At 44.6% G+C, this 13,603-nt stretch overlaps 1 long non-coding RNA gene across 2 annotated transcripts in view; it reads right to left on the reverse strand.

Moving 5' to 3' along the window:
• Window positions 1–2,254: 2,254 nt before the first annotated feature.
• LOC103241133 (uncharacterized) overlaps window positions 2,255–13,603 on the reverse strand; it is a 75,970-nt gene continuing 64,621 nt past the window's right edge. The window contains exons 2-5 of one of the 2 annotated variants that reach the window (XR_012095448.1): window positions 10,591–10,681; window positions 6,850–7,006; window positions 3,874–3,968; window positions 2,255–2,705 (exon numbers count right to left, since the gene is read on the reverse strand). This is a non-coding gene — a long non-coding RNA (uncharacterized lncRNA). Of the gene's footprint in view, window positions 2,706–3,873; window positions 3,969–6,849; window positions 7,007–10,590; window positions 10,999–13,603 lie in introns of those variants that run through there. The other variant, XR_500307.3, reaches the window with a different exon arrangement.

Here is a 13,603-nt window from a genome sequence, read left to right on the forward strand (position 1 = left end):
AACCTAAAGTCATGAAGATGTACACTTATGTATGCTTCTAATAATTTATAGTTTTAACTTTTAAATTTATGGGGTTTTTTTTCCCATTTTAATTTTTCATGTGGTTGAGGTAGGGGTTCAACTTCATTCTTTTACATGTAAATATTCAATTGTCCCACAAACAATGGGACATGTTAAAAAGATTATTTCCCCATTAAATTGTCTTGGGACATTTGCTGAAAATCAAATGACTATAATGAAAACATTTATTTCTGGACTTTCAAGTCTATTCCATTGATCTACATGTCTATGCCTATGTCGGTATTACATAGTCTTGATTATTGTAGCTATGTTTGTTTTGCAATTAGAAAGTGTGAGTCCTGGCCAGGTGCAGTGGCTCATGCCTGTAATCCCAGCACTTTGGGAGGCTGAGGCAGGTTGATCACAAGGTCAAGAGATTGAGACCATCCTGGCTAACACGGTGAAACCCTGTAATAAAAATACAAAACATTGGCCAGGTGTGGCGGCAGGTGCCTGTAGTCCTAACTACTCAGGAGGCTGAGGCAGGAGAATGGCATGAACCTGGGAGGCAGAGTTTGCAGTGAGCCGAGATAGTGCCACTGCACTCCAGCCTGGGCGACAGAGCGAGACTCCATCTCAAAAAAAAAAAAAAAAAAAAAAAAAAAAAGTGTGTGTCCTCCAACTTTGTTCTTTTTCAAGATTGTTTGCACTATTCTGAGTTTCTCGCATTTCCATAGGAATTTGAGATCAGCTTGTCAATTTCCATTTAAAAAAAAAAGGCAGGTAGGATTTTGATAGGAACTGCATTGAATCTGTAGATCACTTTGAATAGTATTGCCATTTTAATATTAACTCTTATAATCTATGATCATATGTATGCCTTTCACTTATTTATGCCTTTTAATTTCTTTCAACATTTTGTCGTTTTTAGCATACAAATCTTATACTTCTTTTGTTAAGCTTATTCCAAAGTATTTTATTATCTTTGATGCTATCCGAAGTGGAATTTGCCTAAACATTGTTAAATGAAGTTAACTTTGTTTTTGTAAAAGTTTTTATAGAGACGAGAGAGGTCGCGTATGTTGCCCAGGCTGGTCTCAAAGGATCCTCCCACCTTGGCCTCCCAAAGTGCTGGGATTACAGGCACAAGCCACCACACCCAGCCAAAATGGAGTTAACATTTAGTTAACTGTTTATGGGAAACAGAGTTACAGTTTTAAAAATTAGAGATTTACAGCTGATTTTCTTGTAGTGGCAACCATTAAAACTTCCCCACAAAATTTTTCTATTGGTTTTTCATCACTTTGCTCATGTTTTCCTTTTCTTTCTACCCATACCTTTGCCTTAATACACTCGCTTAAGACATGTATAGACAAGCTCTGAGCGGCCTAAGGTGAACAAAAGAAAAGGTAAGGAGAATAAAGAAGACCAACTGTTTGTTTGCTTAACAGTTGACGCATTTTTAATCTAGCCTTGTGCATGCAAACTGCACCATGTAAGAAGTTATATCCCAAGCTTCTTCCTCGAAAAAAATTGCCTAAATAGAGAAACAAGCCTACAGAAGTCAAGAGCTTTCTGCAATTTGCATTTATGCTGGATTAATTGTGGCTGAGGCCCACCTCAGGCATAGGCGAAAAAGCTGCCAACTGTAAGACCCATTTTCATGCATTTAAGGAACAACCTACTCATGAATTATTCCCTGAACTAGGGAGTTTGGTACTTACAGACACCAGCTTCCAGAACAGAGGTTGAGTCCTTCTGCTTGAGGCATCAGGGATTACAAGCAGTTGGCTCTGAGAAGGCTTTTATTTAGTAAACCTTAGAAATCTTTTACACCTGAGTGTTTTTACCTCTCCCATGAGGTCTTCAAAGCGTTTTTCAACAGATAAAAGGGCAGGAGAGTATCTGACCAGGCAGAGCAAACTCACTCCTTTACCTAAAACAGCTGCTCTGACCACAGCTGCAACTCGCAAGTTAGAGCACGCTGCAGGTGCAGAGGATAGTGCAAGGATGTGATTTAAGCATTAGATCCAGCCTCCTTGTCCTCATGTTTCACCACTGATGAGCAACACCTCTAGTTGGAACTGATTTTCCGTAATCTTGCCTTTCCTGGTCTCCATGTGTGTGAAGCACACCAAAAAAAACCAAAAACCAAAAAACAAAACAAAAAAAACCCACAAAATGGCCTCACAGGGAAAAAATAGAGAAATAAAGTGTCGACAAAAAGAGTCAAAGTCTGTAAAATATTTGCGGATTTATTCTGAGCCAAATATGAGTGATCAATAGCCTGTGACACAGCCCTTAGGAGATCCTGAGGACATATGCCCAAGGTGGTCGGGCTACAGCTTGGTTTCAAACATTTTAGGAAAACATATGACATCAATCAATACACGTAATATGTACACTGATTTGGTCTGGAAAGACAGGACAACTCGAAGCAAGGTGGGGCTTTCAGGTCACAGGGGGATTCAAAGACTTTCTGATTCGCAATTGGTAGAAAGAGGTTATTATCTAAAAATCTAGAATCAATAGAAGGGAATGTCTGGGTTAAGATAAGGGGTTGTGGAGACCCCTAAATGGTTCCCCTTAAATGGGAACCAAGGTTCCCATTACACAAAAGAAGCTTCCAGGTAGCAGGCTTCAGAGAGAATAGATTGTAGATGTTTCTTATCAGAGTTGATTCTCTCCTGGATCAAGAAAGAGGCCTGGAAAAGAAAGGGGATTCTCTTCAGAACGTAGATTTTCCCCACAAGAGACAGCTTTGCAGGATTATTTCAAGATATGGCAAAGAAACATAATTTGGGGGTAAAATACTTCAATTTCTTTCAGGGCCTCTTATCTGTCTTGTGATGCTATACTAGAGTTAGGCTGAAATTTGATATCTCTTATCACTACAAAAAGTCTGTTTTATCAGTCTTAGGATCTGTTTTTGTGATAATGCTGGTCAGCTGTGCCTGAACTCCATAAGGGAGGAGGGTATAATGAGGTATATCTGACCCCTCCTTTCCATCATGGCCTGAACTAGTTTTTCAGGTTAACTCCAGAATGCCCTTCGTCGAGAGGAAGGATCCCCAGATGGCTGGGGACTTAGAATTTTATTTTTAGTTTTCAAAAGTCAGACAACCCACAGCCTGGGCAATCCATCCCCTGATATATGGAGGCTGACTAGTTGAAAATCGTCAAGACTGTGGTTTTAATGGAGTTTTATGATAGAAGCCAGGTGCATAGTACTATAAATTAAGCCACTTCTTAACCATATCTTAAGCCAAAATATTAGGGGTCACAAGTCCCTGAAATAATGTGCAATTTGGAAATAATATCTAGATGTAACCCCAGACTTGTCCAAAAGTGTCATTCTTCTGCTATGTCACCAAAATTCCAACAGTCAAAATTGATCTCTGATGTGGTTTGGCTTCCTCCCCACCCAAATCTCATCTTGAATTGTAATCCCCTAATCCCCACATGTCATGGGAGGGACATGGTGGAGGTAATTGAATCATGGGGGTGGTTTCCCCATGCTGTTCTTATGATACTGAGTTTGTTCTCACGAGAGAACAAACAAAACAAACAAAAGAAGGACGTGTTTGCTTCCCCTTCCACCATGATTGTAAGTTTCCTGAGGCCTCCACAGCCATGCAGAACTGTGAGCCAATTAAACCTTTTTCCTTTATAAGTCACCCAGTCTTGGGTATGTCCTTATAGCAGCATGAGAAGGGACTAATACAATTTCTAGTCACTGATAGAACATCAGGAAAAAGCCAAACTTGTAAATAAGGGAAAAACAGAAACCCTCTAAAAAATACTCTGACCTTGAATATTCAAGATTTTTTTCTAGCATTATGTAGGTTGATACACATGAGGGTTTTTGTCTACCTGAATTGTCTGAGGTCTGGTGCCATATACAGGATATTCCTGAGAACTTCCTTTGAAAGAGCATATGCCAGGCTGGGCTTTATCTTCCACAACAACTGTAAGAAAACATTTAACATTATTAATGGAATTTTTTTTTTTTTTTTTCTGCCGGCATGCCATGGTGCAATCCTAGCTCACTGCAGCCCCAAATTTCTGGGCTCAAGGGATCATCCTGCTTCAGCTTCCTCAGTAGCTGGGACTACAGGTGTGTGCCACCATGCCTGGCTAATATTTTTATTTCTTGTAAAGATGAGGTCTTACTATGTTGCCCAGGCTGGTCACAAACTTGCAGCTTCAAGCTATCCTCCCATCTCAGTCTCCCAAAGTGCTTGGATTACAGGCGCAAGCCACCACGCCTGGCTGGAAATCTATTTCTTGAGTGTACTTTCTTTAACTGCATATCTAGCACAATTTACCCCAATACCCATCCAGAAAAAGAAGTACTTAGCTTTAAAAATAAAGCCACAGATGCTCATACTTGATCCAAAGAATAAACCTCGAATGTGGTCCTATGGCTTCTGATTCCCTGCTCTAGAATCCGTGGAAGCTGGGAGAGGGGGCAATCCTCAGAATGAAAGCCTGGCCCCTACTGGCAGCTTTGGGAAGTCTGAGAGATCCTGGACATGTGAGAGTTAAACTGAACTCTGAGATCTAGTTTTCCTTTCAAATGTTTCCATTTGGATAAAGCCATCAGGGCAGAGACTGCTGGCTGTCCAACAAAAACTGGCCCTCCTTTCTACCTGGACTCAAGGCTGGAGTCCATTTTCCAGCCTCCCTTGTAGTCTGGAGTGGCCATGAGATCAAATGCTTGCCAGTGGAAGTAGAAATGAAAGATAGGTCCCTATTCCAGGCCTGGTGTGTAAAGCCCCTCATGTGTGTAAAGCCTCTCCATGCCCTTTGCCTCCTTCCTTCTGGCAGGGATAGTACTAATCAGAGCCCCTCTAGATGCCAAGTAGGAGAGATGGCAGGGCTACCAGGAGCCTGGGCCCCTGAGTGACTGTGTGGAGCAGAGTTCTACTGACCTAGAACTCCTGCACTGGACTATCAGTGAGAGAAACAAAGTGTCTGCCTTGAACTATCACATGTTAAGGCTTGTTGGTTGCAGCAGTCTAGCTTTTGACTCCAGTCACTGACATCACATGAATCACTTTAACTGTTTACCCTCTGTGATATTGTGAAATATATATTTGGCCTTTATCCCATTTTCTGGCATACAACTCCTAAAATCCTTGAAATCTCCTGAGTGCTATCTTTTTGTGTGTTAATGATGACTGACAGCTCACTATTAGGGATGGGGCCGCTCACTGGAAAGACCAAGGCAGGATTAGAGGGTTGGGACTTTCAGCCCTACCCCTAACCTCCAGGAAGGGGAGAGGGGCTGAAGGTTAAGTTGATCATCAATGGCTAATGGTTTAATCAATCATGCCTATGTAATGAAGCCTCCATAAAAACCCAGGAGGACAGGAGGGTTCAGAGGGTTTCCAGAAAGTTGAACACATGAAGGTTCCTGGAGGGTGGTGCCCTGGGGAGGGTATGGAAGCCCCTTGCCCCTTCCCTTATACCTTGTACTATGCATCTCTTCATCTATATCCTTTGTAATATCCTTTATAATAAACCAGTAAACATAAGTGTTTCCCTGAGTTCTGTGAGCCACTCTATTAAATTAATTGAACTCAAAGACAGGGTTGTAGGAACCCCAGCTTGAAGCCAGTTGGTCAGAAGTTCCAGATGCTCAGACTTGCCACTGGTGTCTGAAGGTGAGGGGGCAGTTTTGGGGACTGAGCCCTCAACCTGTGGGATCTGATGCTATCTCCTGTGTTAAGAGAAAAACCAAATCCTGTAAGATATTTTAAAGAGGTTTATTCTGAGCCAATATGAATGACTGCAGTCTGGAGGAACAATGAACCCAAGAAGCCTTGAATAAGTGGTTCTGAGGCAATCGGGTTACAGTTTAGTTTTATGTGTTTTAGGGAGACAGGAGTTACAGCTTTTAAGTCATTGAAGTTCCGTTATCCCTTTTCCCTCTAGTCTCAGTCCCCTCCGTTTCTATACTCAGAGAAATAGGAGGAGGCGGCTGAGCACGGTGGTTCAGCCTGTAATCCCGGCACTTTGGGAGGCCGAAGTGGGTGGATCACTTGAGGTCAGGAGTTCAAGACCAGTCTGGCCAACATGGCAAAACTCCATCTCTATTAAAAATACAAAAATTAACCGGGTGTGGTGGCACACACCTGTAGTCCCAGCTACTCAGGAGGCTGAGGCAGGAGAATTGCTTGAACCTGGGAAGCAGAGGTTGCAGTGAGCTGAGACTGCACCGCTTCAGTCCACCCTGGGCGACAGAGCAACACTCGTCTTAAAAAAAAAAAAAAAAAAAAAAAGTAGGAGGGAGGAAAGGGCAGTCAGACTCCACGGAAGGGCTGGAACACAGGTGTTTTCCAGTGTGGTAGATTCCTGTCAGGGGTGGTGGTTCCCACCGTGGGAAGCTATCAAACCCCAGGTTTTCCCTCCCACTCCCACTCCCGCCCCCACCCCTGCCCCCACTGAGCCGGCTGGCGTGTGAAATAGGAACCTCTTCGGCTTCACTTCCAGCTTCTGCGGAGTTAACAGTAATGCAAGCTAAGGGGGTTGCCAAGGTGACCTGGTGGTCTGTGGCGAACAGAGAGTGGAATCAAAGCCTCCTGTTCCCAAGGTGTCCTTGTCACCACACACGCAGCTCTTTTACTCCATAAAAGAGAGGAGGGCATGCGGCCACATGCTCAGGGCACAGGGAAGGACAAGAACAGCCTTATTCTGACACCTCCCATGTCAAGCTGAGACATTCCTGAGCCCTAGAGCTTCTCCTCTCAGGGGAGGACAATTAGCATGGCACACACAGAACTGCCCAGGGAAAGAGCTGAAGAGAAACAGAGGAAGCAAACATTTCATACGGCTATGACCTACCCATTGCAAAATGCCTCCAACCTCATGAACAGCACTCTCCTTCTTTGAGCTCACGGGCGTTTTTTTCTGTTTAATAATAGCAAGAAGATTTTATGACGTGAAACTGCCCATAAGCCATTTTTCCCAGGTCCGGTGGTGACGTTAATCAACTGTGGGTCTGTGACAAATAACCAGAGAGAAATAGGTCAACAGGCAAAACCCACTGAGCATAAACTGTACTTTTATGGAAAAGAAAAACAGTCAACTTTAAGTACTATGTTTCTAAACTAGTATTTGTGTTAGCAAATTAATTAATTGTAGAAATATTATTCAGAATTTAGAAATCACTTCTAGGTTGGGTGAGGTGGCTCGTCCTGTAGTTCTAGCACTTTGGGGAGGCCAAGGAAGGAGGATTGTTTGAGATTAGGAGTTCAAGACCAGCCTGGACAACATAGTGAGACCCCATCTCTGAAAAAAAAAAAGTTAGCTGGGCATGGTGGCTCATACCTGTGGTCCCAGCTACTCAGGGAGACCAAGGCAGGAGGATGGCTTGAACCCAGGTGTTCAAGGGTGCGATACTGTGATTGCATCACTGCACTCCAGCCTGGGAGACAGAGCACGACCTCATCAAAAAAAGAAAGAAAGGAAGGAAAGAAAGAAAGGAAAGAAAGAAAGAAAAGAAGAAAGAAAAGAAGGAAAGAAAGAAAGGACTTACGGTTTTTTTTTTTTTCTTTTCTTTTTCTTTGAGACAAGGTTTTGCTCTGTCACCCAGGCTGGAGTGCTGTGGTGCAAACATGGCTCACTGCAGCCTCCACCTCCTGGGCTCAAGCAATTCTTCCTCAGCCTCCTGAATAGCTGAGACCATCGGTGCCTGCCATGGCACCCGGCTAATTTCTTAAACTTTTTTGCAGAGACGGGTCTCACCATGTTGCCCAGGCTGGTCTGGAGAGATCCTCCCAGCTCAGCCTTCCAAAGTGCTGGGGTTACAGGCATGAGACACCATGCCCAGCCTCTAGTTTTCCCAAATGAATCAACTTACATGTATGTTTTGGGTGGTCAGTGCAAAGCTCAGGTGGGGATCAGGAAACAGGAGCTCCGGCTCAGCTTAAGCACAAATTCTGACTACAAGGGGCTTGCAGCCCCTCAGTCGTGTTGCTCACTTATCTGTGTATCTAGGGCCTTTTGCAGTTCTGCAGCTTGTAGTTCTCCCCAAGTGGGGCTGAGGGCCTCCTGAGAGGAGATGCTGCACCCCAGCCCAGCCAGGGCTGGATGAGGAGGATGCCCTCACACATGATGATGTTCTTCAATGTCTCAAAACAACTCTCAAAGCCTAAACAGTGAGACTGGTTCAATTCTTGAGGAAAAAAAAATAATAATAATGCTGCTAAGCCCTGGTCTTCTGCACTCTGATTTTATTTATTTATTTATTGAGATGGAGTCTTGCTCTGTCGCCAGGCTGGAGTGCAGTGGCACGACCTCAGCTCACTGCAACCTCCAACTCCCTGGTTCAAGCAATTCTCCTGCCTCAGCCTCCCAAGTAGCTGGGATTACAGGCACTTGCCACCACGCCCAGCTAATTTTTGTATTTTTTTAGTAGAGACGGGGTTTCACCATGTTGGCCAGGATGGTCTCGATATCTCGACCTCCTGATCTGCCCGCCTCGTCCTCCCAAAGTGCTGGGATTACAGGCATGAGCCGCCGTGCCCAGCCTTCTGATTTAATTTGAATGCAGTTCTTGAGGTTTTTTTCCCCCAGCTCTTGACCTTTAAGTACTTCAGTGGTGACCCGAGCTCTCCTCTCCTCCTGAATCTCTCTTAAAAGTCTTCAGTGTTGAATTTCACAGTCACTCTAAGGTTAAGTATGGAATTGTCTTACTGTCTTTCTTTGCCTAGGGCTTCATCATTTCAGAGGAAAACTACACTTCCCTGCTTCCGCCACCCCACAGCAGACAAAAAGACGTTTGCAGAATCATCAACTTTTAATGATTCTGCTGAAATTGGGCTCCTCGGAGGGCCGCTAATGGAGAACGTGTGTCTGCTTTGAGATTCACAGCCATCCCCCAGGTGGCTCAGGTTCCTACGTGGCCCCTTTATCAAATCTGACCATCGGAGACCACAGTGAGATGGATTTCAGCTGAGGCCCTTCGGTGCAGGAAGCAATCAGAATGGGTTGGCTGAAGGTTTCAGGTGTGCTGAGCTCCAGGCTCTGGGAGAGAGGCAGGTTCAGAGCCAGCCACACTGGGCCCGGAGCCTGTATGAGTTCCAGGGCTCTCAAAAATGGTTGAGGCTGGGCGCAGTGGCTCATGTCTGTAATCCCAGCGCTCTGCGAAGCTGAGGCAGGAGGAAGGCTTGAGCCCAGGAGTTCAAGACCAGCCTGGGCAATGTAGTGAGACCCCCCTATCTCTACAAAAATTTTAAAATAAGCGAGGCATGGTGGCATGTACCTATGGTCCCAGCTTCTTGGGTGGCTGAGGAGGGAGGATTGCTTGAACCCAGGAAATTGAGGCTGCAGTGAGCATGGTCATGCCACTGCCTTTCAGCCTAGGTGACAGAGTGAGATCCTATTTAAAAAAAAAGAAACCATGTTTGAATCCTGGAAATAAAATTTTTTGACCCCCAAATATAAAGAGAAAAATGGCAAAGTCAAATTAATATTCATTTATAAAACCAAATAATAACAACTCTAACTTTAAAAATAGTGAAATGGCTGGGTTTGGTGGCTCACGCCTGTAATCCCAGCACTCTGGGAGGCCAGTGTGGGTGGATCACTTGAGGTCAGGAGTTCGAGACCAGCCTGACCAATATGGTGAAACCCCGTCTCTACTAAAAACACAAAAAATTAACCAGGCATGGTGGCACATGTAATCTCAGCTACTTGGAAGGCCGAGACAGGAGAATTGCTTGAACCTGGGAGGTGTAGGCTGCAGTGAGCGGAGATCGTGCCGCTACACTCCAGCCTGGGTGACAGAGCGAGACTCTGTCTCAAAAATAATAATAATAAATAGCGAAATGTACTTAATGTGGAATATCAGCTGTTTGAATGTCCCTGGTGTGATGTGGTGGAAGGACTCCTGGCCTGGGGAGAAGAAGGACACCCAGACCCCTGGAGGTGTCCAGGGCTGTTTCAGCCCCTGTGGAGAGCCCACCAGGCTGGTGGAGCCCCTAAACACTGAACTGATGTCTTCCCCTTGGGTGTCGGCCTGCCCTTGTACAAACCTGTTGTGCCTTCTACAAGTGTGCACCCCTGGTATCCTAGTCTCTGTTCTGAGTCCAGCTTTCAGTCTTGGATTCTTAGCATAAATTCCCCCTTTTTGCTTAACCCAGCTTGATTTGGTTATTTACTAACAAACTAAACTCGTAATTAAGGCAAGAATCCAAGCTTCTTGGCCAGCCCCATCCTCTTCCCACAGCTGGGCCATCTGGTTAGTTGGTTAAAGAAAGCAATGAAAATATTCAAAGCATTCAAATCAATTTCCATAGTAGACTGGTTTGGGGTTTCCACTTGGCTAGGCACTTTTGCTGAAATTATCCAAATTATCTGTTGCCTGTTACAGAAGCTTGTTTTTATGGTGTTTATTGTTTAGCGTCTGCATTTTTCTGCTAGCATGTAAGTTCCACGTGGGGTAGGAATCTTTATTTTCCTCACTGTTTTATCAAGTGCCTAGTAAATGCTCAATATATATGTTGTGAAAAAATGATAAGCGGTTTCACTAGAAACATCCAGGCCCACTATTAACCCTAATATCAGAAAGAACTCTGTTACCTGTAGTCTCAGCGACTCAGAAGGCTGAGGCAGGAGGATGGCTTGAGCTCAGGAGTTGGAGGCCAGCCTGTACAACATAGCCAGACGGACCCTGTCCGTGAAAAAAGACAAGACAAGACAGAATGCTGTTAGTTCATTATCAACTAAACTTTTTGCATCATTTTCAAAAAGATGGATGAGCAAAAGCTAGATTTAGCCTGGGGGATGCGGTGGCTCACGCCTGTGATCCCAGAACTTTGGGAGGTCGAGGCAGGTGGGTCACTTGAGGTCAGGAGTTCAAGACCAGCCTGACCAACATGGTGAAATGCCATCTCTACTAAAAATACAAAAATTAGCCAGGCGTGGTGGTGCGCGCCTATAGTCCCAGGTACTCAGGAGGCTGAGGCAGGAGAATTGCTTGAACCTAGGAGGTGGAGGTTGGCAGTGAGCCGAGATCACGCCATTGCACTCCAGCCCGGGCGACAGAGTGAGTCTCTGTCAAAAAAAAAAAAAAAAAAAAAAAAAAAAAAGAGCTAGGTTTAGAAGGAGCTTCCTAGCTCATTTGATCCAGTTCCTTTATTTTATAGATGAAGAAAGACAGGTGGAAGGAAAGGGATGACTTGTCCAAAGTCTCCCAATCTGATATGGTCTGGCTGTGTCCCCATCCAAACCTCATCTTAAATTCCCACATGTTGTGAAAGGGACCTGGTGGCAGGTAATTGAATCATGGAGGCAAGTCCTTTCTGATAGTGGGGACAAGATGGGGATGAGATAGATGGGGGCAAGCTATTCTCCTGACAGTGAATAAGTCTTATGAGATGAATCACACTTTTATTCTTGGCCCCGATTTTCCAGATTCAGCTGTTTCTTTGATAGTGAATAAGTCTCACAAGATCTGATGGTTTTTAAAAAGTGGCATTTCCCTGTACAAGCTCTCTGATTTTTTTGCCTGCACATAAGATGTGACTTGTTCCTCCTTTCCTTTTGCCATGGATTGTGAGGTTTCCCCAGCCATGTGAAACCGTAAGTCCAATTAAACCTCTTTCTTTTGTAAGTTGCTCAGTCTCGCGTATGTCTTTACCAGCAGCATGAAAACAGAATAACATACAACCCCAAACTGACAGCTGAAGACCAGAGCTGAGCTCTCTCAGCTCAGATATCTCCCTGCTACACCAAGCAACATCTCATTCATAGCACTCATAGGTGAGACACTGGGCAAAGTTCGCTTTTTCCCTCTGCAACAGCACAAACATTCCATGGTAAGCATGCAGTAACTTGATGCTAAGGGAGTTGGCTCTCCTGCCCCAAAGTACCAGCAAAATGGAAACTTCAGACCGCAGGACTGTGGCAGTCAGTGTGCTGTCTACTCCGACCATTGGAACAGGTGTTGTTAGACAAGCCTGAAGCTGTATCCTGTACCCACTAAGAGGGAGGACCCCAGGCAGTTTCCAGGATGAATCACACTTTTATTCTTGGCCCTGATTTTCCAGATTCAGCCGCTTCTTTGATAAAGCTCAACCTCCAGATCCCTTTGCCCCAGCCCAGGGTGCAACTGGATCCCCTTTGGATGGGTAACAGAAGAACTTACCATGCATGTACAATATTGTAGCATTTCGTACTCCCCAAACCCCAGTGGTTCAGTATGGGGGAAAGAAAAATGATTCTGGGGGCCGGGCGCAGTGGCTCAAGCCTGTAATCCCAGCACTTTGGGAGGCCGAGATGGGCGGATCACGGGGTCAGGAGATCGAGACCATCCTGGCTAACATGGTGAAACCCCGTCTCTACTAAAAAATACAAAAAACTAGCCGGGCGAGGTGGCGGGCACCTGTAGTCCCAGCTACTCGGGAGGCTGAGGCAGGAGAATGGCGTGAACGCGGGAGGCGGAGCTTGCAGTGAGCTGAGATCCGGCCACTGCACTCCAGCCTGGACGACAGAGCGAGACTCCATCTCAAAAAAAAAAAAAAAAAAAAAGATTCTGGGAAATCCTGAGGTTGAGCGCCTGAGGCTGCCCAGCAGATTATGGAAGAATCCCGGAATGGAACAGCTACATGAAAGTATCAGACAATTCAGTGATGTACCCCATTGACAGACGGAAGCATGCATTATCCACAGTGTTCCTGCTGAGAAAGTTCAATGTGCTATTCAATTGTGATCATCTCAGAGTATTTTTACCATCCATGATTTATTATAATGGCTTGAAGTTACACGCATAGAGTGGTCACTGTATTAAAATAAATCAGAAATCAGATGTATTAATGATACGAAAAAGCTGATCACCTGGCATAAAACCGGTTCTACACATGCACACTTCCACTTAATATCCAAAAAAACTGAACAAAGTTAGATGTTTGGTATTTGAGGAGCTCTGGGAGAGAAGAACCAGCTTTGGGCATTGGATTAATGATGGTTTCTCTAGAAATGTAAAACTGTCATGCCCTTGGAGAGGTTTTGCTTTAAAAAATAAAAGAAAAACTCCCTTGATTGGTCACCACAAGGGGCTGAATTTTCATTCAAAGAAGGCTGTGGCACAGTTCTTATCTGAGAGAGCTGGTCAGGGCAACTCCAGCTGTGGGTACCCTCAGCTGGTGAATATTTGGCATCCCTCCAAAGGGACATTTTTAAAATATTTTTTCAATATTTTCTTTGTGGGGACAGAAAGAACAGATTGTCTAGTAAGAGAAACTGTACACCTCTTTCTTTATGTTCAAAATAAAGGATGTATTGTATTACATGATGGTGAAAGACAAAATGCACTGGACAATTAAGAAGATTTTATTTAGGCTGTTGCAACATGGAGTCACTCACTAATGAGGAATGCCTCAATGTGGACAAGGGGTCTGGGTTTTATAAAGGCAGGTAGCCCTGAGTAATCCACGAGGCCCACAGCATTATGAGAAAGAATAGACAGCAAGTCTTATCTAAGCACATGGGGAAGGACTGTTCTTGGTGATTAGGGTTGGCACTTTACTGGAACACAAAAGCGTGGGGGGATTTCAGAAAACAAACGGGTGGTGGACTTGTCACTGTTGCTCTT

This window comes from Chlorocebus sabaeus, chromosome 14, assembly GCF_047675955.1.
Source record: "Chlorocebus sabaeus isolate Y175 chromosome 14, mChlSab1.0.hap1, whole genome shotgun sequence".
In the NCBI taxonomy this organism is placed as follows: Eukaryota; Metazoa; Chordata; class Mammalia; order Primates; family Cercopithecidae; genus Chlorocebus; species Chlorocebus sabaeus.